The sequence below is a fragment of the Fukomys damarensis genome, unplaced genomic scaffold (assembly GCF_012274545.1).
Source record: "Fukomys damarensis isolate Sample0158 unplaced genomic scaffold, DMR_v1.0_HiC HiC_scaffold_13, whole genome shotgun sequence".
NCBI lineage: Eukaryota > Metazoa > Chordata > Mammalia > Rodentia > Bathyergidae > Fukomys > Fukomys damarensis.
Window position 1 is genome coordinate 21103566 of NW_022900925.1, and position 20940 is coordinate 21124505.

General features: G+C 44.9%; 1 protein-coding gene and 1 long non-coding RNA gene across 3 annotated transcripts in view; both read right to left on the bottom strand.

Annotated features, from left to right (window-relative positions):
* The window catches only part of Asic2 (acid sensing ion channel subunit 2), a 1045529-nt gene that overhangs the window by 366248 nt on the left and 658341 nt on the right, over positions 1-20940 (bottom strand). The gene's annotated exons all lie outside the window — the stretch shown is intronic.
* The window catches only part of LOC104875013, a 51336-nt gene continuing 48886 nt past the window's right edge, over positions 18491-20940 (bottom strand). Inside the window, exon 2 of the long non-coding RNA XR_783918.1 lies at positions 18491-18665. This is a non-coding gene — a long non-coding RNA (uncharacterized LOC104875013). The remainder of the gene's footprint in view (positions 18666-20940) is intronic.

Sequence of the window (20940 nt, forward strand, 5' to 3'; positions counted from 1 at the left end):
TTGCCTTTTGCGGTAGCAGTGACTAAAAAAAGTGATAAGGGCCGTAGCACTCAGAAATCACAGTTATAGAACAGGTGCCTCCAAATAAAAAAGTGCACATTTTATGCCAAATTGACACCTCTTATACTTGATGCTGGTCCATAGGAGTAAGGGACACTCACAGTTTAGAAACTTACATGAGAGAAAGGAAATAATGAAAAACTCCATCCTTAGCTTATGATTTTGCTCTGTGACTTGATAAAAACAGTAGCAATGACAATACAGCAGTGTAGGTTAGCACTGTGACATATTTTTCTGCAGGTCAGTGTTTGAGAAACTACTGTTTTTGACAGACAAACTCACCTAGTATGCTAGACCTCATAGTAAGCCTCCCCATCTCCAGCCCTGTGCCCTCGATTCACCCCCAGCATCCTGGATTGTCCCTGTCAGATCACTGTCAGAGCACCGTGGCCAGTGCTTGTCCTCCTCAAGGGGCTTTGGTGTCCATTCCTCTCCCCACACATCTCCTCTCTTTCTTCAGTCTTGGACCTTCAGATTGTCAAGGCCCTTCCGTAAGTCAGTCGTGCTCTAAATGCTTTCTATCCATGCCTACAGTGTTGCATCATCTGTATGGACTAGGAGTCTATCCCCCCTTTGCACCTCTCTTGGCCTGAGGATGGTTTTACAAACTCTTCAAAGGCAGCTATTTCCTTTGTATCCAGCCAGTGATGGCTAGGATTGAAGGGGATGCAGGTGGACAATGTCAGAAGATTCTTATTGAAGCTGTTTCTGGCGCAGGGAAGATGTCCATCAAATACCTATTGAATGAATGTGTATGACTGAATAAAATCAAGAACTGAAGAATGAATGAATGAATGAATAAAAGAGCCAATGAATGCATAAAAATTGAAGTATGACTAACAATTAGAATAGGTGAAAATGCGTGGAAATGAACAAGTGAATGACTAAGTGAATGATGCATGAATGACCACAGTCAAGTTGACGTTAAAAGTACAAATGAACACAAGCTGGTTTTCCACCTGGGACACCTTAGGCTGGGCTGGTGTATTTGGGCCTTTGAGTAATGCTCCTCAGAATGCTTCATTACAGTAGCAATTTTCTGCGCTATTGTTTTGAATGTGGACTAGATGATTGTTGCCATTTGTCCTCAAATGATTAGGCAAACGTTAAGGTGGGAACAAAAGCTTCTCCAATTCTGAGCTCCCAAATGAATATCCATATAACTCAAGCCAGATTCCCAGAGCTGATCTGTCATTATGTCAATCTGATATTAATTAAAATGGTAATTGGAAGAGAGTTTTCAAATAGCTTCCATCACTGGGCAAGTGAGCCTTCCTGCTGGGCTGATTTTGGAGGGAGAGAAGCTGGCTGGGGCGGAAGAGGAAGGTACAGTGGGTTCTTTCAGGCCCAAAGCAAACCCAGGCATCTGCTGCTCTGGTTGGGTTTGGATAGCAGTTTGACATTAGGTTTATCTCCAATTCAGTGGTCTAAGAACCAGGCAGACAACAGGAAGGAAAAAGAAAGAAAGCCTTGGGAGTTATAACCCAGTTGCAGGGACCAGTATTCTTCTAGATCCAGTGTGTGATTTTGAGCAACGGTCTCAGGATGAAATCTTTGAGCAAGACCACTGTAAGCCTCAGTTTCCTGATCTGTAAAATGGGGTAATGACATCTACCCTACACTGCGGCATTACTTTGAGGGCAAAATGAGATGCAAGCAGAAAGGCTTCACCTGCTCTGGGTTAGAGTGAAACTGGATATTACAGTATTCTGAGTGACTCTCTAGAGAGGCATGGTTGGGGTTCAAACAAGCCATTACTGCCATGATTTAATTCAAAGTTCAATAAAAATACAAGCATGACTCTAATCTGTATTTAGGCACTGGCTTCTCTTGCTTATTTTTGATTCATTTAGCCCACGCCTCGATGGCCCATTTTCCAGCCCTCCTTGGGCTATTGCTCTCTCTCAGGCTAACAAGAAAGTGGGGATGAGTTCATTGTTCTATTGCCTAGCACAACTGTCTGGGTGTTTGGGCCCCATCACATCTGTGCATCCCATATGGATCTGGGGATGCTGTCGATAAGCAGGATTCTATGATTTTCATCCTGATCTGCCTTAGCGAGGCTCAAGATAACCACAGAGGGGAGGAACTAGGGGCTGCTGAGTTACTGCAGGCCTACACTGGGTGAGCACTGGGCTAGGCTCTACACCCATGGTCTCCTGTCATCACCACTGCAGCAGTCCTTGAGGTCCATATTAATCTCCCTCACAGACAGGCAGGGCCAGAAAGGTTAAATTATTTGCCCAAGTGCAGACAGAGAGGGAGAGATGGAATCAAAATTAAAACCCGAATCTTGGCGAGGACAACACAATGAAATATCCAGGAGATGGGGCAAAGGTTCTGTTTTTCTTGCAGTCCTTGGGCTGGGTATGAGCCATATCTCTGGGGATGGGTGGGTAGGCACAGGCCAAGGGAAATCTGTCTGCATCATCTTTTCTGCTTTTGTGAGTGTGAGGAAGGTAGTAAGAAGAGGGAGAGAAGCTGGTGCCCTACGATAGGTCCAAGGCCAGAGAGAGGAAAGGAATGGTGAACTTGTTCTGTGTGGCCAGAGTAGGGCAAGCACTGCAACCCCGAGAGGGGCTGAGAGGCAAACAAGGGATAACTCAAGTGAGGAGAAGTGTGCAAAGAGATTCACACCTGTGGTCCTCAGCAGAGTGCTATGGTCTATAGACACCACGCCTTAAAGGTACTTGGCCTTGGAGGGTCTGAGGAGGACAGGTAGGGGGCACAGTTGTGGGGCACCACACTGACTGCTGGAGCATGTTTCTAAGGTTCTCAGGGTCAAATGCAGTGTGACACGGCTCCCCTCCCCCACCAGCAGGAGCTTGGACTCCGGGTCAAGATCTTAAACGTTCTCATCCAAGACTGAATGCCTCAGCGGGAAGAAGAATTAGCAAATTCATTCATTAAGGACCCACTGACACTTCTATTACAAAGACTAATCATTTGTTTTTATTGAGATCTTTTCCCTTGATTAAAGCTATTAGCACCAATGAATAACCATCAATCAATCAACAAGCTTTCTTACATGCCCCCACTCCATCCTGATCCTCTGTTCGGTCAAGTTGACCTCTTAGTCACCCCTCCATGCTGTCCACTCATCTCCCCTCTGTTGACACCACACGGGCTGAGCCAAAAGCATTTCTCATCAGGACCATTCTGAGAGCTCTCAGCTCAACTCTATTTTACTTCTTGAACAACAAAGCCTTGTGTGGCCTCATTTCTCCTGCTCAAAATCATATCCTGACACACCCGCCCTCCCAGCAGCCTGGTGGACTTCATGCAGATCTCACTCCTTGCTGTCGCAGAGTGCAGCATGCTGCTCCTTTTGTCCTCAGCCTTGACCTGCCCCTCTTCAGCCTTTGCTTCCTCAGAGCTCAGCCCATGTTATTCCCAGTGAAGCTTTCTGCACCCCTCCCAGGCTGGAACAGGCTCCCTGTCCACATCCTCCCCAACACCCTGCCCTGTTCCTTTCAGCACTAGCCCAGTTTGTTTTCTCTGTTCTGAGTCTCTTCTAGCACACAAGCTCTGTAGTGGTAGAAAGCATTTCATTGTGCTTATACTTAGTTTTAGGGTTAATAATAAAATGAGGCAAGGGAAGTGTTGACAGTACATCATATAAGGAGGTTCACAAACTCAGGTGCCCACAGTGAGCTTCCTTCCGGGAGCCTGACAGAGTCCTCCCTTAGTTCTGCTCCATGATACCTCACTCACCTACCTTGTCCCAACCCTGCTTGGCTTTCCAACTCCTGGTTTAAGACTAGGCAGGTGGAAGGCTGGCTCAGTGGATTTCTATAGAACGAACAAATGGGATGCAAAAGCATAAAGGGAGGTAGTTTCAGAAGCCGGTGCTCAGAGTGGAGGAGAAGATTCAAGGGGTTTAATTCAGCAATGATTGGAAAGAGTGGAGGAAGCTGCAGGGTCAGCTCTAGGAGAATCTTGTTGGTGGAGCAGAGAGGATGCCATTGACACTCAGATAAGGTAGTCTAGGCTGAGCAACAGGCAATGCCTGGTGGGAGATGGGAGGAAGGGCAGGGAAGGAGAAAGTGGAAGAGGAAGAGAAGATTAATGGAGTTGTGGGAGACAGACTTGAGCAGACCCTTGGCCAGTTGGCTGGGAAGTTTCCTTTCTGTCCCCAGCTGAAGGCTGTAGTCTGGGCTTAGCTGAACCCCACTGGAGAGTGGAGTCTGCCATGGTGGCGGTTGCCTTTCCTCAGTCACCCCTGGGCTCTTATGCAAGCCAAGGTCATGGCACCTCTGCAGGAAGGCACTCCATGCTCTTCTGGCTCAGAGAGAGAGAGAGTGATCCCTGGTCCTTATCAAGGTCTGTTTGCACTGAGAATGACAAACACATTTCTCTTTTGAAATTTAATTTGATTCTATCACTGAAATCACATTAGGCTCCATTCTACTCCTTACTGGGGACATCTTTTAATGTTCCCCAGATATGTAGATCAGAGTCCGAAGAGTTTCTTTCTCTCCTCTGAACCCTCTCTCCATGGTTTCCACTTTCTCCCAGTTCTTTCCTCTGTTCAGGACGTAAAGTTGGGTCTCATGTGTGCATGTCCACGGTACTCACCACCAGCACTTGGTTTTCTGATGTGTGCCTCCAGCCATTCTCCCACCAACTAGAGCCTCCTGGCCACCCTCTGGGACTGGGTGGAATCTCAGCTTACTCCTTACCTGCATGGATTTATTCCATGGCTTTGGGAAAGGCATTTGCACTCTGTGGGTGTCAGGTAGAGTGGGATGCCCTTGGACTGGAAGAAATGACAGCCTTCTAGTACTCTCATTTAAAGTCCTTGGATTCTTCTAAGGGGCTGTGGGGGGATTCATTTAATCCGAGAAAGTTCAGGCACTCTCACTGTCATCTGGCTCCAGCAGCTGGTAGGTGTGGTGGGAGCATCTGGGGCCTCATATTACATTCTGAAAAGGAACAGAGGAAAGAGATAAGGCGAGAGAGAGAGAGAGAGAGAGAGAGAGAGAGAGAGAGAGAGAGAGAGAGCACACCTGGAGGAAGAAATACTTAAGGGATGATAGAGCACAGGAAGGAAGTGGATGAAAAGGAAAAAAGAGAGAAGCATTCTGAACCCATTTCTTCTTCACAACCCAGAGGTTGATCCTCTTTTGGGGACCTAATCCAAAGTCCATGCGCAGTATTTTAGGTTCTCTCCTATGCTCCTTTCTGTTCCAGCAGGAGTCTCTGTGGCCCTAGGGAGCGAGCTGCATCAGATAAGGAAAGATTTCTATGTTGGGGCACAGTGAGAGGTCAGTTCTAATCAATGCTCAGAACAGGGAGCAGCAGTCCATGCCCCTCTGCCAGGCAGTGCCTCTGGGTCTCTCTATCCACCCATTGGTTAGAGGCCTTGTGTTTGCTGTTGGTACCTGGGGGTTTGCTGAGCCCAGCTCTGTCTGTGACTGGAGCACATGATTGGAGATGTTGCTACTTGCATGCCCACTTCAGGACAGAATAAAGGCAAAAGCTTAATCACAGTGATTTGGAGATCTTAACAGAAACACAATTCATTACTTTTCTTATTGTCCTCCCCTTGCTGAACAAATTGACCAAGATCAGACCATTCCTCAGGGAAGCCAATGTTCTCCCTTTTCCCCCCTTTTGCCCCTAGGTACCTTGCCAGCAGTGAATAACTAGCTCCAGACATTGCCAATCTTCTCACCCTTCTCCCCTGGGTTGTCATTTTTGCTGTTTGATTATTCAGTTTTAATTTTGAGGGTCCCATGAAACCTGGGGGACACCTTAGACAGGGATGTTGGTGGTATGTAGTCCTGGGCTGAGTTGTTAATGGCTGCAGGTGCTGTCTGTATGTCCCACTGAGTGCCTCGCTCACCAAGAGGCCAAGCTCTGTGTGTCTGTGCAGTTGCAGGAGGATGACAATGGCTTTTTAATAGCTGGGGGTGGGGTTTCATTTCTCTGTGCATGCTGAGTTTATTTTGCCATTTGTCAAATTCTGACTCTAGGGAATCTGAGTTCAGAGTGACTCCAGCTTCAAGACTGATGATCCCAGTGAATGACAGGCCCTTCTTCTCTAAACAGGCAGCACTGCCCATAGGCTGCCCCACAGCCCACTCTTCTCTGAAAGACACAGTTTTCCACCTCTCCTGGGGCTGCAGATGAGAATATTTATTTGGGATCTAACCAGTACACCACAGCTGTGTCCCTGCCTGTGAAAGGCAGGGAGTGAACTTTGAAAGGAGCAGTTTCATGGCTCAACACAGATTCTATTTGCCAAGGAGAGGAAAAACAAATATAAGATCCCACACCTCTGTTTTGACAATGGCTATTCCTTGGGCAGACTGGGATCCATGTTCCTCCAGCTGGCCTTGAACACACATAGACTCCACTAGGGTGTGGAGGGAGTAGAGTAGAGTGTTGGGTGGAATCAAGCACAGTTTTCTTAGGCAAAGACATCTCATGGAATCTTTAATTCCCAGAGATTGTTAAATTCTTAAAATCCAGGTGGTTCAGGTTTCTAATCCTTGAAATCCTGACAGAATGTTTCTGTTTATAGTTGAATGCTTCTACTGATGGGGAAATCATGACTACTTAAAGCAGAAAATTCTTTATTTGGAAGAAAACATTTCTTTGATTGATCTAACATCTGTCTGTCTCCACCTTGTACCCTCTGGATCAAGATTACTCTTAGTAATACATCGAATATATACAATCCCTCTGTTCCGTAATGCCCCTTAGCAAAAAGAGTCCTCTCATTCTCTTTGAGACTTCTTTCATCCAAAGTGAGACCTCAGTGGGCTCTTTAGGATGTAGCACTGGGATGTAAGGACAAGTCAGCCCAGTGAGATGAAGAACACACGCTTTCTGAGAAGTGCTGAAGTGTTCATTCCAACATCTTCCCTCTTCAGCTCATTCCTTCTTAATTCATCCCCAAGAAAAGATGGTTGCCACTGAAAGAAACCTGAGCCTGCCCAGGATCACTGCACACACCAACAGAGCTTGGAGAGCTCTTTCAACAGAATCATATCACAGTAATATATACACACTATGTTTATAGTGGCACAGTTTGTAATAACAAAAACTTGGAAACCGCGCATTTGCCCATCAGTTGGAGACTGGATAAAGAAGATGTGGTTTTTCTATAAAATGGAATACTACTCAGCCACAAAGAATGAGAAATTAGATTTATTCATAGGAAAATGGATACATATTGAGGATATACTCCTAAGTGAAATAAATAAGTCACACATGTGTAAACACTGAATAGTTTCTCTGGTGTATAATAGTACATAAGATCCTAATGATATAATTGACAACGTGAAATTGTTTGGAAGAAAAGGGCTAAAGGTGTAAGGAAAGTGGGAAGGTTAGGGAAAAGGTAATAAAGGAAAAGAAAAAAATATGAGAAAATGGAAATAAAGTGTTTGTAAATGGGGAGGGGAGGAGGGCATGAAGGGAGGGAAGGGACAAGGGGAAAGCATGAGAACCAAGACCTGTCATGTAGAGGTACAAGATCCTAATGATGAATGTGACTGGACTATAAACCTAAAATGTACCAATAAACTCAATGAGAGGGAAAAAAAAGCTAGGGTTTCAAGGTGACCCGCTTGCTAGGGGAATGGAACAAAGGAGAAGGGGGAAGGAATGGGAAAGGGGCTTGGTCATATAGTGGGTGAAGAGCACAGGCAGGTCGGGGATTGTATCGCCCACTCACGGGCCACTCTTGCACATTTATTCCTTACACGGATAAGCGTTGTTCGCGGGCTGGGTTTATTTATGACCAGTGACTGTGAGGTAGGAAATGGAAACTTTAAAGTGAAGAAGGAAGTTATTCATCAGAATGGCGGCAGCCAGTCCAAGGCACTTATCTTACAGCCACAGGATCTTGGACACTCACAGGGCCATGTTTGACCGTAGGAAGGACCAGTGTGAGCCAAGAGTTCACCACACTTGTGTGACGTCCCCTTTGCAGTCTGGTCACTGGGGAGTGAGGAGTCTAGGCTGGGCTGGAGTCTCCTCTGGGCCATCTGTAACTATGCTCTCTGTTCTACCTTTCACGGACCTGCAGTCAGGTCACACCTCAGCATGACTATGAGAAGAACACTGAGTACTTGCCTAGACACAGCAAAAATGTTCCTTCCTTATCTTACCAGTCTTCAATGAGTGTTAATCCCCTAGTTTGAAATACCACAGTGTAGACTGGATGGATATCAAGAAGGTAGATTCAGGAATTCCTATATCTCTGGAGTAATGCTACCCATGTAGCATCAAAGTGCATTCTAATCTTCATTTCTCCTGTGCCTCTTGAAGTGTGACATCCAGAACTAAAGTGAAAATCTACCTCACAAAATAAAGATGTACTCCCTGAAAAAATACGTAGGGTCATTAGAGACGGAGGGAGCCTTGGGCTGGCTGGCTAGTGACAGGTAGAGGAAGCATTGCTTGTTCTCCTTGTTCTGTCTCCTTGCCCTGGAGGGAGTGGCCAGAGTGAGTGATACATGTGTGAGGGTCTCTTCCCTAGCTCGACTATTGATCTATGGGCAATGATGAGAAGCAACTCAAAGAGATTGAGTTGGGCGTGTTCAAAGAAATAATGTCCAGGGGTTCTCCCACTGAGCCCGGTCCTCATTCCTCAGAGGAATGCGTGATCTGTCCCATTCCGTGAGTGGCAGCACAAGGCTGGTCTTCTTTATTACTTCCAGAAGGTCTGATGGAATGACTATTAAAGTTGCAACAGTGGCTTCTAATGCCGGGAAAGATGGACATGAGAAATGGGTGACAATGAAGATGCAGCTAAACATGGCTACGAAGAGAACAGCATTCAGGCTTTTGTGTTCTTGGAGGAAAATGCTGCAAAACCTATACAAATTAAAAACATGCCATTCCTTAGTAAGGTATGTTTTTCGCAGATATACTTGTCTATGTAGTTAAAGATCTATGTGTCAGGATACTAATGGTAGCATTCTTGGCAATATTTAAGTTGTTTCCATGACAGGAAATAATTTAAATTTCCATCGGACAGGGATAGGTTACACAAAATACAGATCCATTCATATGACAAACTACCACATAGCCTTGAAAAAGCATGAGGTTGTTCTAGTTGTGTTGATGAAACTATCTTTAAGACATAGTAAGAAAAAACTGCAGAACAGAGTGCTTCCCTTTGTGCAAAATTAAAAGGTCCATTCACAAATCCTAGTGCTTGTATCTGTTAGGCTCTTCCTGGACGGTACACATAGCCATGGTAACACTGCCTGCCTTAGATTTGGAGTGAGATGGAGGGACAAGGGATGGAGAGGTGGAAGGCTTGCTTTTCTTTACATATCCTCTTTCATCATAAAAATTCATTATCATAAGTATGCACTGTATTTCCAACAAAACAGTACATAACAAAAGGAAAACATACGTTTTCTGCACATCTACAAGCACTGAAGTTCTCATCACCCAGATATTTATTAATACCACTGTTGGCAGAAGACTGTGCCAGTCCAACTGGGGACGGAAGTAGAAAGGACACAGTTTATGCCTTCAGGAAACCCACTGTGCAGGTGGGGAGAGGAAGGTGTGCTGACAGCGATCCTACAAATGAGAAAACGGAAAATTTATCTTGATTAGAAAAGTGACTTTATCAAGTTGGCTTGAAACGTACTGGTAGTAGGATTTTGAAGCAGAAGATGGATGAGTGGGCTGCAGAAGTCCAGGTGGAGAATAATACAAACCCAACATATGAAGAAGGTAACAAAAAGCTAGTTGTGTCACCCTCACTTTATGTCGTATCAGGAATACTTTGTTTTAGGTTGAGATGTGGTTTGCTTTCAAGCATCTCTGTGTGGGTGCAGACACTTGCTTTTGGCTGAGATGTGAAAAGAAGGATTTAATAAGGATGCAGCTAAACCAGCGGCCCTTTCTCCCAAGAATAGTCTGGATCTTTAGCATTTGCTCACTGCCCCGGTGTAAATTCCCACTAGGCTGGACTGCAGGCCACCGACACCTCATGAGAATTGGGGAATAGAGCCTCGTGTACTCAGGTAGGGCTTTTGGAAGACTGTAGTTAACTTACTGTTAGAAGCTGAGGTACAGCGAGAAGACGTGGGTGAGAAGACGTGGGTCAGAAGACGTGGGTTACTGGGGTTGTGATCTGAAAGGGCCGTATCTCCCTCCCTTGCTCTCTTCTCTTTCTGCTTCCTGGTCACCATGATGTGAACAGCTTTTCCTCCTCCGTGTCCTTAACCCATGCCATTTCTACTTGGAACTGCCTGACTGTAGACTGAAACTTCCCCAAAATGGGAGCCCAAATGAACCTCTCTTCCTTTAAGTTGTAAGTCTCGGGTACTTTGTCCCAGCAATGAGGACAAATGACTAAAACAGGGAGAAATAAGTGTAATTGGCTATTCTTAGCCGGAAAGAGCTTGCTCTAACTCAACACTGGGTGGGTAGAATCTTAGAGTACTAGAAGCATAATTTACAAGGACCTAAAGAAAGTTTAAAATAAACCTTAGCTATACTTGAAGAAGTTAAGTATCTGCTCAAGGACCGAGAAAGTGGCAGAATTGGGACATTACTTTCTGGTTCTCAATTTAGTGCCATTTCTGCCTTTTCTTGGAGAGCACTAATATAATAGTGAGTGTAGAATGTAGAATGTGGAACTATGCATTTTGACAGAACAAAAGATCATGATGAGCTTGGGATTGTGTCACATGCCTGAAATCTCAGCTACTCAGGATGGTGAAGCAGGAATATTGCAAGTTCAAGGCCATCCTGGACAACTCTGCAAGTCCTGTCTCAAAATAATGTTATAAAAATGATAGGGCAAAGGAGATGGGAGATGAAAATGATCAAAGTATATTATGTGCATGTGCAAATTTGCTAGGATGAAAGCCATTAATCTGTATAACCGATATGCACTCATAAAAATGATATACAAAGTCTGAGGACATAGCTCAGTGGTCCCTGGATTCCATATCCAGTGCCACACACACACACACACACACACACACACACACACACACAAGGTCATGATGAAAAACAGAAGGATTTCTTGGAAAAAGCAGAGGTGAGTAGAGTTTCAGAAGAGTTCTTAGCCCACAGGAAAGTTCTGTGTGCTAAAGTGTATATAAAAGGACCTGAGCAGGGAAGAAGATACACAGTTGGGACAGGTTTTATAGGGAAGGCTTGAAAGAAGAAATACTCCATGCTGTTTTATGCGGGACTAACTTTACTTCCTTATATGTCTATAAACAGAATATAAAGAGATGACCTGGTGGGGAATCCTATCACCACCCTCAAGGATCTACCTCATTTCTCCCCTGCAGACATCAGAGCCCCATACATGAGACTAGGGGAAAGTGCCGGGAGATGACTTCCCAGCTCTCCTTCAGTATGACTGGGTCTGTGTCTGTGGCTCGGAACCTGATGGCTCAGTGAAGAAGCCCCAAAGCCTTCAGTGTAAGGAGGCAGGTAGGACCAGTGGTACAAAGCAGATTGATTTATGTAGTCATGTCCAACTGAGTATAGCCGAGGAAATTAGAGCAGCATGGGCAAGGGAAAGGTTTGTTTTCCTGAGGTTACAGTAGGGCCAGGGAAGGGAAGATGGATTAGGAAAGAACAGGACAGAGAATCCTCTTTATTATGTCATATATTTTAAAAATGTGACAGCCCATGCTGAGAGCTCTTCAGTGGGGGATCATTTTCTTCAGGGCGAGGTCCTAGTTCCTTTGTGTGACTTCAGACAACTCCATTTTTGCCCTCGCCTATCTTTCCTAGCCTTTTCTCTGGGGTCCCCCATCTCAAGCACCCCACTATCTAAGCAGCGATTCAGGAGTACACACCACTTGTGAACACCCTGCAGGGTTGGGGCTCCAGCCTTTGCACAGACGTGTATCTGGAATGCTTCCCCTTACTGTATTTTCTGGAAAAACTTGTCCTCATTCTTCAAAATCCTGTCCCAGCATTTTAACACCTTTCCTAAGCCTTGCTTGGATAGAGGCCTCTCTCCTGATCTGTCCAGATAAAGAGAATGATTTCCTCCTTCGAGCAATTATTTCTGCATGCATGGCATTATAATGACAACACTGCAATTTTTTTTGTAAGTTCTGTTTTTATCTCCCATTTCTCTATGGTATATTCAAGAGCAGGAAACTCTTGTTTTGACTCTTGAGGCTGAGACACATCAAAATGGTGACGGGTCCTCAAATGCTGCGGAAGCCAGGAAGAATGTAAGGAAGAAACCTGCCTGTAGCCCCCAGAGCTGCTTAGGGAGAAGGAGAGTAGAGCATGTCAGCCATTGCAGACTCTTGCCAAGGCCAATAGGTGGGCTGACCTGCTGAGTCACTTAGCTGTGTTCAGCTGAGCCCCTAAGAAGCACCGAATGAAGCTCTAGGTGGGGACAGGAAGGTGGCAGTGATAATATAGAGAGGTAAATGGAAGTCGTGTCCAAGATGGCTTAGTGCTGTGCTCCAGTGGAATTATTCCAGCTTTCTGGAAAGAGGATATTTTTCTGTAGCCCCCACACCAATGCCACTTTTTGCTAAGTGCTGGGGTGGGTGCTGTGGCCCTCACTCAGACCCCTTTCAGCACCAAGGACTCACTGTCCCACTGGTCATTATCTCCCACAGGAGGTGATCTCCAGACGGTGTTTTACCAACTCCCTGCATGCTAAGCTCTGTCCCAGACTCAAGCTACAAGGAAACTCCAGCCTGCACTTAAGGGCTGCTAGGATTAGCAGCCTGGATCAGAGTTGGAATCTGTGGAGGATGATCTTAAGGGACAGAGGTAGTGACTGAGACTACAGGCAAGAAGGCAACTTTAGCGGGGCCATTAAGAGAACAACAGGGAGAACTGGGAGCAACAGAAGCCACTAGCATGATGTGCAGCCCTCTCCACCATGCACTGCCTGCCATGGCCATCTGGGAAAGTTTGGGCACTGGTGGAGAGGGGGTGGTGGTAGTGGGTCACATCTCAGACGTCGCACTGGTGAGGGTGCTGTCCCATAGGATGCTCTCAGGCATAGCCTCAAATTAGGTACATTAAAAAATGATTGATTCTAGGATCATAACCTACTCCAGAAAGAATGCCTATCATTAAGAAATCAAATAATAATGAATATTGGGGAAGCTATGGAGGAAAAGCACTCTTTACATTGTTGGTGGGAATATGAATTAGTACAGTCACTGTGGAAATCAGTGTGGAGTTGCCTCAGAAAACTAAAGGTAGACATTCTATTTGATTCAGATAGTTTTCTTCTAGGTATCTTCCCAAAAGAGCTAAAGACGTCATATTACAGTGATACACGCATACCTATGTTTATAGCAACACAATTCATAATAGCTAAAGCTTGGGAGCAATCTATAAGTCCAACACATGAATGGATTAAAAAAGTATTTACACACAATGCAATAAAGAAAGATGTACTTGAGTCAATTGTAAGAAAATCAATGCACCTTGAGACCATTATGTTAAGTGAAATAAACTGGCCCCCCAATTTAAATATTTTGTGGTTTTTCTTACATGAGAAATCCAAAATATAAATAAACAGAAAAATAAAAGATAGATAATAGGAAGTAGGGAGATACATCTTTGTTTTTTGTTTTTGTTTTGTTTTGTTTTTTGAGACAGGGTCTTACTATGTAGTTGAGACTGACCTGGAACTCACTTTGTAGCCCAGGCTGGTCTTGAGCTCACAGAAATCCTCCTGCCTCAGCCTCCTGAGTGTTGGGATTACAGGCGTGAGCCACTACACCAGGCAGGAGATCCATCTTTTTCAAAGAAAAGGGATCAAGAAATGAAGGGGGAATGACGCAGGGAAAAAGGATGAAAAAAGGAATTAAGATGTGTTATGTAAACATACCAACTCCACAAAAGGGATGTAAACATTATGTACTACAAACATGTACTAGTAAAAAATAAAAATTGAAAAAAAAAGACTTCGATTTAATTGGTCTTTGATAAGACTTTGGCCTTGGAATAATATTTTTACTGGAGAATTCCAGTGTGCACTCAGGATAGAGAATTATCAGTATGAGGTAAAAAGATTAGCTCTGGAAGTAGGACTGAGTTTGAATTTTTGTCGTAGTAGTGGCTGGTAATTTTGGGGTTTGGTTAATTTCCCTAAACTTCCATTCCCTCTCTTGTGAAACCATGTAAGTAATATATATTTCATTTTAGAGAAAAGTCAGAATGGTGGCATGCTAGTAATTAATAGTGTTGGTGAAAACAGGCCTCAGTCCATGGAGTCATTATTATAATCATTGATTTTATTATTTGTGTTCATACTTAGGCTTTTGCTCCTCTTTCTCAGGAGAGTATAGCATCATGTGGCAGTTTTGCTTTCCCTAGCCTCACTTTGTGGGGAAGTATTCCACCCTCACTCTTGTTGCAGCCACCCAAAGTCTAGCAAATTGTAGGGCAGCAGCTAAATGCAAAAATAATGCCTCTCTGGGGTTGACCAGATGACCAAACCCTGGTCCTCAGGATCATCCTCCTTGGATTATACCCAGAATAACATGTGGCAGCTCAGCCCTCCAAAATGACACTGCCAAAGTGTGGCTGTCCGTGTATGGAAAACTAAGCAGGGTAGGTGTGGCTCATGCATAGAGGCAGCAGCAAGGCTTAGGATGCTTAAATATCACCCTCAAAATTTTACCTGTTACTGTGTGGTTTTGGAGCAGTCCTTTCTCCTCTGTGCGCTTGGGTTTCTTGCTCTGATCACACAGTAGCCAATATGAATGACAAATTTTATTTAGTTTGATGCTGATGATTCAGCACCTGTTCCCTGCCCCCCAATGGATTGACGTGCTGCCTTCCTGCTCAGAGGCTCTGACATCCTGGGTCAGGCTCTGAGAAATACTACATCACAGCAGGGGGCCTAAGAATCCCTCCTGGTGCTGCCTACCCTGAGTTTTCTTATCCCCACCCCCAAAGTTCCCTCATTTCTCTTTCTGCCATCTAGAACTTTAAATAGCCTCTGGCTCACTATGTGGCCGCTAGAAGTTGTAATTAAATAATGTCCAGCTGTCAGAAAAACTGTTACAAATGGTCTTTTTGTCTGCACCACTGTCTGGAAGCTAGGAAGGAGAGAAAACAGAGGATCAGAAGTAGTAAGGGAAGGAGTCCAGTGGGGAACCTGGGGGGCAACAACTTTTAGGGACCCTGAAAACCACAGGATGAGTTGAAGACAAGAAAATATAGTTAGTCCATGGAAGAGATCTCAGCCCTCCCTCTGTGACTGAATTTGCACATAAGATAACCTTGAAAAGGCTTTGAGGAGCTCATGTCTTAGTCTGGAGCTGATTCTCCCAGGCTGCAATTAACATCTCTCCTTAAAACTCAGACAGGGAAGGAAAAAAGTCACAGTGAGTTCTGGCACGGCAGAGAAAGTGTTCAGATCAACTTTTATCAGTGTCTCCCTTCTTTCCTTCCTTGTTTATGAATACTCTTGAATCTCTATCACATTTGGATTTTTCCCCCTAAATAATATGGACAGGAAATTTACATTTACTGAGCATGTATTCAGTGCTAGAAAATTCATGTACACGGCATCATTTGATTTTTACACTACATCTAGTTGAAAAATTATTATGCAGCCCATTTTTTAAAGCAAGTGAGGGTGAGGTTAAACAACATTCCCAAGCTATCCAGCCAATAAATAAAGGGTGGGGGATTAGAACTTGTGTCGCATGGGTACTTGGGAACTAGTCAAGGACAAGATTTTTGATTTCACTTCTGTTCTTTATTCATCCCCCAGCATCCTACAACCTGACACTCCCAAGCTGCATAAAGTCCCTGGTCCTTTGCCTGGGGACAGGGAAGGCTTGGAGAGCTGTATCTTTTCCTCAAACACCCCATTAGAACAACAGGAACATAGACCACAGAGCAAATGTGCCAGTGGTTTGGGGAAATGTTAAAGAATTATAGCCAGTGCACTTCACCTTTGTGGACTGGCTTCCTGGAAACAACCTCCAAGGCCAGATGGAAACTCACAGAGATGTGGATTCTTGTAACGAGAGTCAAGGTTCCTTAAAAAAAAACACTCCTCACTACAACACAGGAGCCCAGACATCACTTTATGGTGAAGGAACAAACCCTTGACTACCTTCACAACTTGTCTGGGAAGGCCCTGGATTCAGCTGTACCGACCATTGTTCATGTGATGTGATTGCAAGGGCAGGATGGATACTGGGTATAGAAAAGAAATTCTGAATTTACTCTGCCATCCAGGACCAGGCAGGTGTCTTGGTACTTGGATGACTGGCAGTGGGAATCCCTCTACATGTTTCTGGGCCTTGGTTTTCCATTCACAAACATTCACTCAGTAAGCACCATGTGAACCCCTTCTGTATGCCAGGAGCTGAGTTTGAGCCAGAGGAGTGAGCAGGCAGCAGAGAAAAATATATGATCCTCAGGTTCATGGAGATTCTCGTCTAGTGGAAACAAACAGATAACCACACAATTAAGTACATTATTGCACTTTGTAATAAATGCTACGAGGGAACAGAATAGAATCCCATTGGGAAACCTGTTAGACTGGGATATCAGGAAACATCTCTCTGGAGAAGGGAGATAACTAAAGGGTAAGTGTGTTAGTTATCTAAGCCGAACTTGGAGGAAGAGCCTTACAGTGGGTAACAGATTAGTATACTTTAGGAGCTGAAGTTGGGCATCAGTGTCCAGAATGCAGTGAATAGGGAACTAAGTGGAGTGACAAGAGGCTGGGGTGGAGTGTAAGAGAGGCCATTTATGCTGAGCCCACTGCCCGGAAAGAGGATTTGGGACTATATCCCATGATGGTTGGGAGACTGTCACTCCATTTTGAACAGTGGTGTGATGATTAGATGCACAGGCTAAAAACAAAATAAACAATAAGAAATGGAAAAACAAATACATAAACCACAGAAATACCTAGAGACTCACTGTGCAGGGGCAAAAAGATTTGAACAAGTATTTTCATGAGACAGGATCTACCCTGTGAGAATAATCTGCTAGCCGAACAAAGAATTATGTGCAGAACTTTTCACTGTAGTTAAAAAGACCCAAACCATTCTGGCTGCTTGTTCTATGAAGAGAATAAGCACTAATAACTCTTGCTTGCTTCAGAATCAAATGAGAAAAGGTTATGGAAGGGACTTCAGGTGATAAGGCATGGTGCTCATTTAGGAGGGGCCCCAAAGTCCCCTCTCCTCCCACCTCCCACCCTCTCCCAACAGCATTTAGAATGCTCAGGAGCTGAAAGCTTTACAACTATTAGAAGGGAGACGTCCCAGAAAGGTTCACACTCTAAGCAAGGCAAATGTATGGTCTTAGCCCCAAAGGGACTAGCAGCAGTGGTTCTCAATCCTGGCACAGTTTAAAGATATCTAGTGTGGTAACCAGCTTCAGGAATGGTCCCCAGGGAGGCCAGGTATGATGGCACATGCTTTTAATCCTAGCACGTAGGAAGCTGAGGCAGGAGGATTGCTACAAGTATGAGGCCAGCCTGGGCTACATCGTGAGTTCAAGGCCAGTCTAAACTACATAGTGAGATCCTATCTCAAAATACAAAGCAAGCAAGCAAGCATGCAAGCCAACAAACAAAAAATGGTTACATAAGCCTTACCTCCTATGTCTGAACCCCTCCCACATCAAATGGGCCTATTCCATACAACTAAGAGCATACTGTGGCGAAAAAAGTCAGTGTGGCTTCTGCCTTGCTCACTTTTTCTTAGGTCACTTCCTCTGGGGCAAGCAAGTTGCCATGGTGTAAGGATGTTCAAAGAGAGATCCGTGTGGCAACACCAGCATCTTGGAAAGACATCTTCAAGTCTCCAGGTGACATCTTGGCTACAATCTCATGGAGCACCCTGAGACAAAACCACCCAGTTGTACCACTCACATTGTTTATTGTCTTAATCATTAGGTAGTAGAAAAAATTGTCACATGGTATTAGATAACTAGTGCTCAAAAAATTGCTGCACAAGTTTTATCACTAGGGATTCTGATTGATTTAACGTGGGGTAAAGTTCAGGTGTTTGGTATATTTAAAAATTTCCAGGGAATGCTAACGTGCAGCAAAGATTGAGAACTACTGGACTGGAGTATTGGGTAGGTCAAAATAGAGATTATGTACAAGGTATTTTCCCAATTTTCAGAACTAGAACTTGAGCTGAGGATTCTGTATGGGGAGAAGTCAAATATGGATCAGAGAGCAGGGTCCCAGTGGACTGACAAGTTGTCCTTGGGTCCACAGTTTCTGATGGTGGGGTTCCAACATTTCCCCAGGACATGGCTATAAAGGGAGTCTGTTGGCTTTAGCTGAGGGGAGAAGAGAGGCAGGGATCCAGGTAGGTGAATCCACTTCCTATACACTTTGTAGCTTTGACCGTGAAACTTTCCTGTGGTCATGCACCTGGGGACTGAGACAGGATGCCCACCCTTCCACCGATGAATGGCTTTCCACTGTCACCTACTGCCGTTATGTCTTCTGTCCAGCCTCTGAAGGTTCTCTTTGAAACTTATGAGCAATGATGACAGCCGACTGTGAAAACCTTTGTCTGTCCTCACATTTTCATGAGTAATAGGACATTGTTCCCATCTCTGAACAATAACTCAGGAGGCTGGTCTGGCTTTTTGTGCTCTCTTATGTTGTCTCCCTGATGAAGCTGGCAATAAAATAATTAAAATGCTTAGACAGGAAGTCCTAGAAGATGAAAGATACCCAGAGGACAGCCAGATTTGTAGCTCCCCCAGGCTGTCTGAGCAATACACGTTAGAGTGTGGAGCTGGTCTCTCATGACTCTCACGTGGGGGGCCCCCAGTCCCGGCTTCCATCTCCGAATTGTCTAGGGTTGCAGAAATGGTTAGAAATGTTATTTGAGCACCTGTAACATGCTAGGGGTAGGAGATACAGAATTTTTAAGATTCCTTTTTTTATTCTGAGGAGCTGAGCTTTTTACTTAATAGAAACAAATTAGGAAAGAAAGAATACCTACAAGAGGATATATGAGAGAGAGACAGACAGAGAGAGAGAGAGAGAGAGAGAGAGAGAGAGAGGGAGAGAGGGAGAGAGAGAGAGGCACTTACTCAGCCTAGAAAGATTTTGGAAGAGGGAGGATCTGAGTTGTTTGGTTTTGTTGCCTGGACAAAGATGGAGGGACTTTAGTGAAAAGAAACAGCAGGTACAATGTAGAGACGTAAGAACATTGTCAGAGAATTGGAAGCAACTCCGCATGTCTAAATATCTTCTTGGGAATGACAATTTAAACGGGGTGACCCAAAGGTACCTGGTGAATAGTGACCTCTTTAAGTTGAGCATAAAAAGAATGCAGTGGGAGGAATTCACTCTTTGCAAAGTGCATCTTTGACCTGACCTTACTCAGTCTCCAGATCCTTCTTTTACGTTGCAGACCATTGATAACTCTTATCTTTATTGTTGAAGCCTAATGCTTACTCCAGCGCTATTTCCAGAACCAGGGCTTTGATTTCCTTTCTCCTCGGTTGTTCAAGCCACATAAACCTAGCTCCTGGCTGATTTCATGCTCCTGTCTCCTGCTAAGCCATGTTAAAACTGGCCTCTCTGTGTTCAGCTTCTTAAATTTGTGGTTGGGCCTTGGGACCTTCTCTTATAACTTGTGAGTACAGGGAGCTTTAACATTTTCAGATGTGTTAAGGACCTGGCAGCTGAGCAGAAGAGGCTCGGGAATGTAGAAATCCAAATGCCTCCAGGGATGCTAGGAGGAAAATCTAGAAAGAGCAGAGGCATCAGGAGTTGAATGCCTGGGATTCATAATAGGATAAATGAAGTGTGAGGGAGGAACAGCAGAACACACTGGGGGAATTGGGCAGGGGCTCCTGACACATACTTACTATTTTGTGTCACTGACCCTAGAAGAGAAGATTTAGGGCTGGGAAAATTGTTTAATTAAGGCAAGTGATCAGGGAATTGATGGAGGGGCTGGGACCACGGCAGCCTGGAGAGCTCGTGCCACGCCCACCCCCACCCCACCATAGTGGACGCTGTCATGAGCTCCATCCAGTGGCTGCCAGGTGGGGAGGATGTGGCTCCAGAACAGAGCCACTGGACATCTCCGGATAAATCAGCAACTGGATTTGAGTGGGATTCTAAGTTGCGAACACTGAAACACAAGCAGGGTTTGGTGGGGAGACAACCTGCTAAAAACTGCAAGACTTGCATGGTCTCAGCATCTGCCTAGGAGAATGAAGAGGGACGCAGCGATGAAGTCAGGTCAGACAGCACCCAAATGGCACACGGATTCTCACTAGGGAGCATAGAAGGCAATGTAATCATAGCAGTGAAAGCCGGCAAGGGGACCGCCACCCACCGGTGGATCTGTGACAACTTCTGAAAGGATGAAGGGCTCCAGACCCTGGGAAGGCTATTACATTGACTAGAAAGGAATTCCCAGTCTGCTAAGCTCTGCTGATGAGAAACATCTGGGTATGGAATTAGAATAGAGTAGAAAGAGAAAAACAGAAGCAGAGACGGAGATGATCCATAAGAGAGTGGAGAATGAGAGGCTGGACTTTGCCAAAGACAAGATGCCATGTTTTAAAATAATGCAGAAACACACCCGAAGAGGCAGGGCCGTGCAGTCGGAACCAGATCTTCTGTTCAACGTTCACTGGGTAATGATGATCACAAAGAAACAAACGTCATAAAAAATATCAAGGGCAAAACTTACGCAAAATTATTATAGGAATGAAGAAAATAAGGCACAGGCTGGGTGGGGTGGTGCATTGCCTGAAATCCCAGCCGGGGTGGGGCAGAGGTAAGAGGGTCACAAGGTTTTTAAGGTCAACCTGGGCAACTCAGCAAGACCTCGCCTCTAAGTAAAGTAAGAGTTTGTAGATGTCGCTTGGTGGTAGGGTGCTTGCTTTGCATGTGCAAGGGCCTGGGTTCAATCTCTGTGAGAGGAG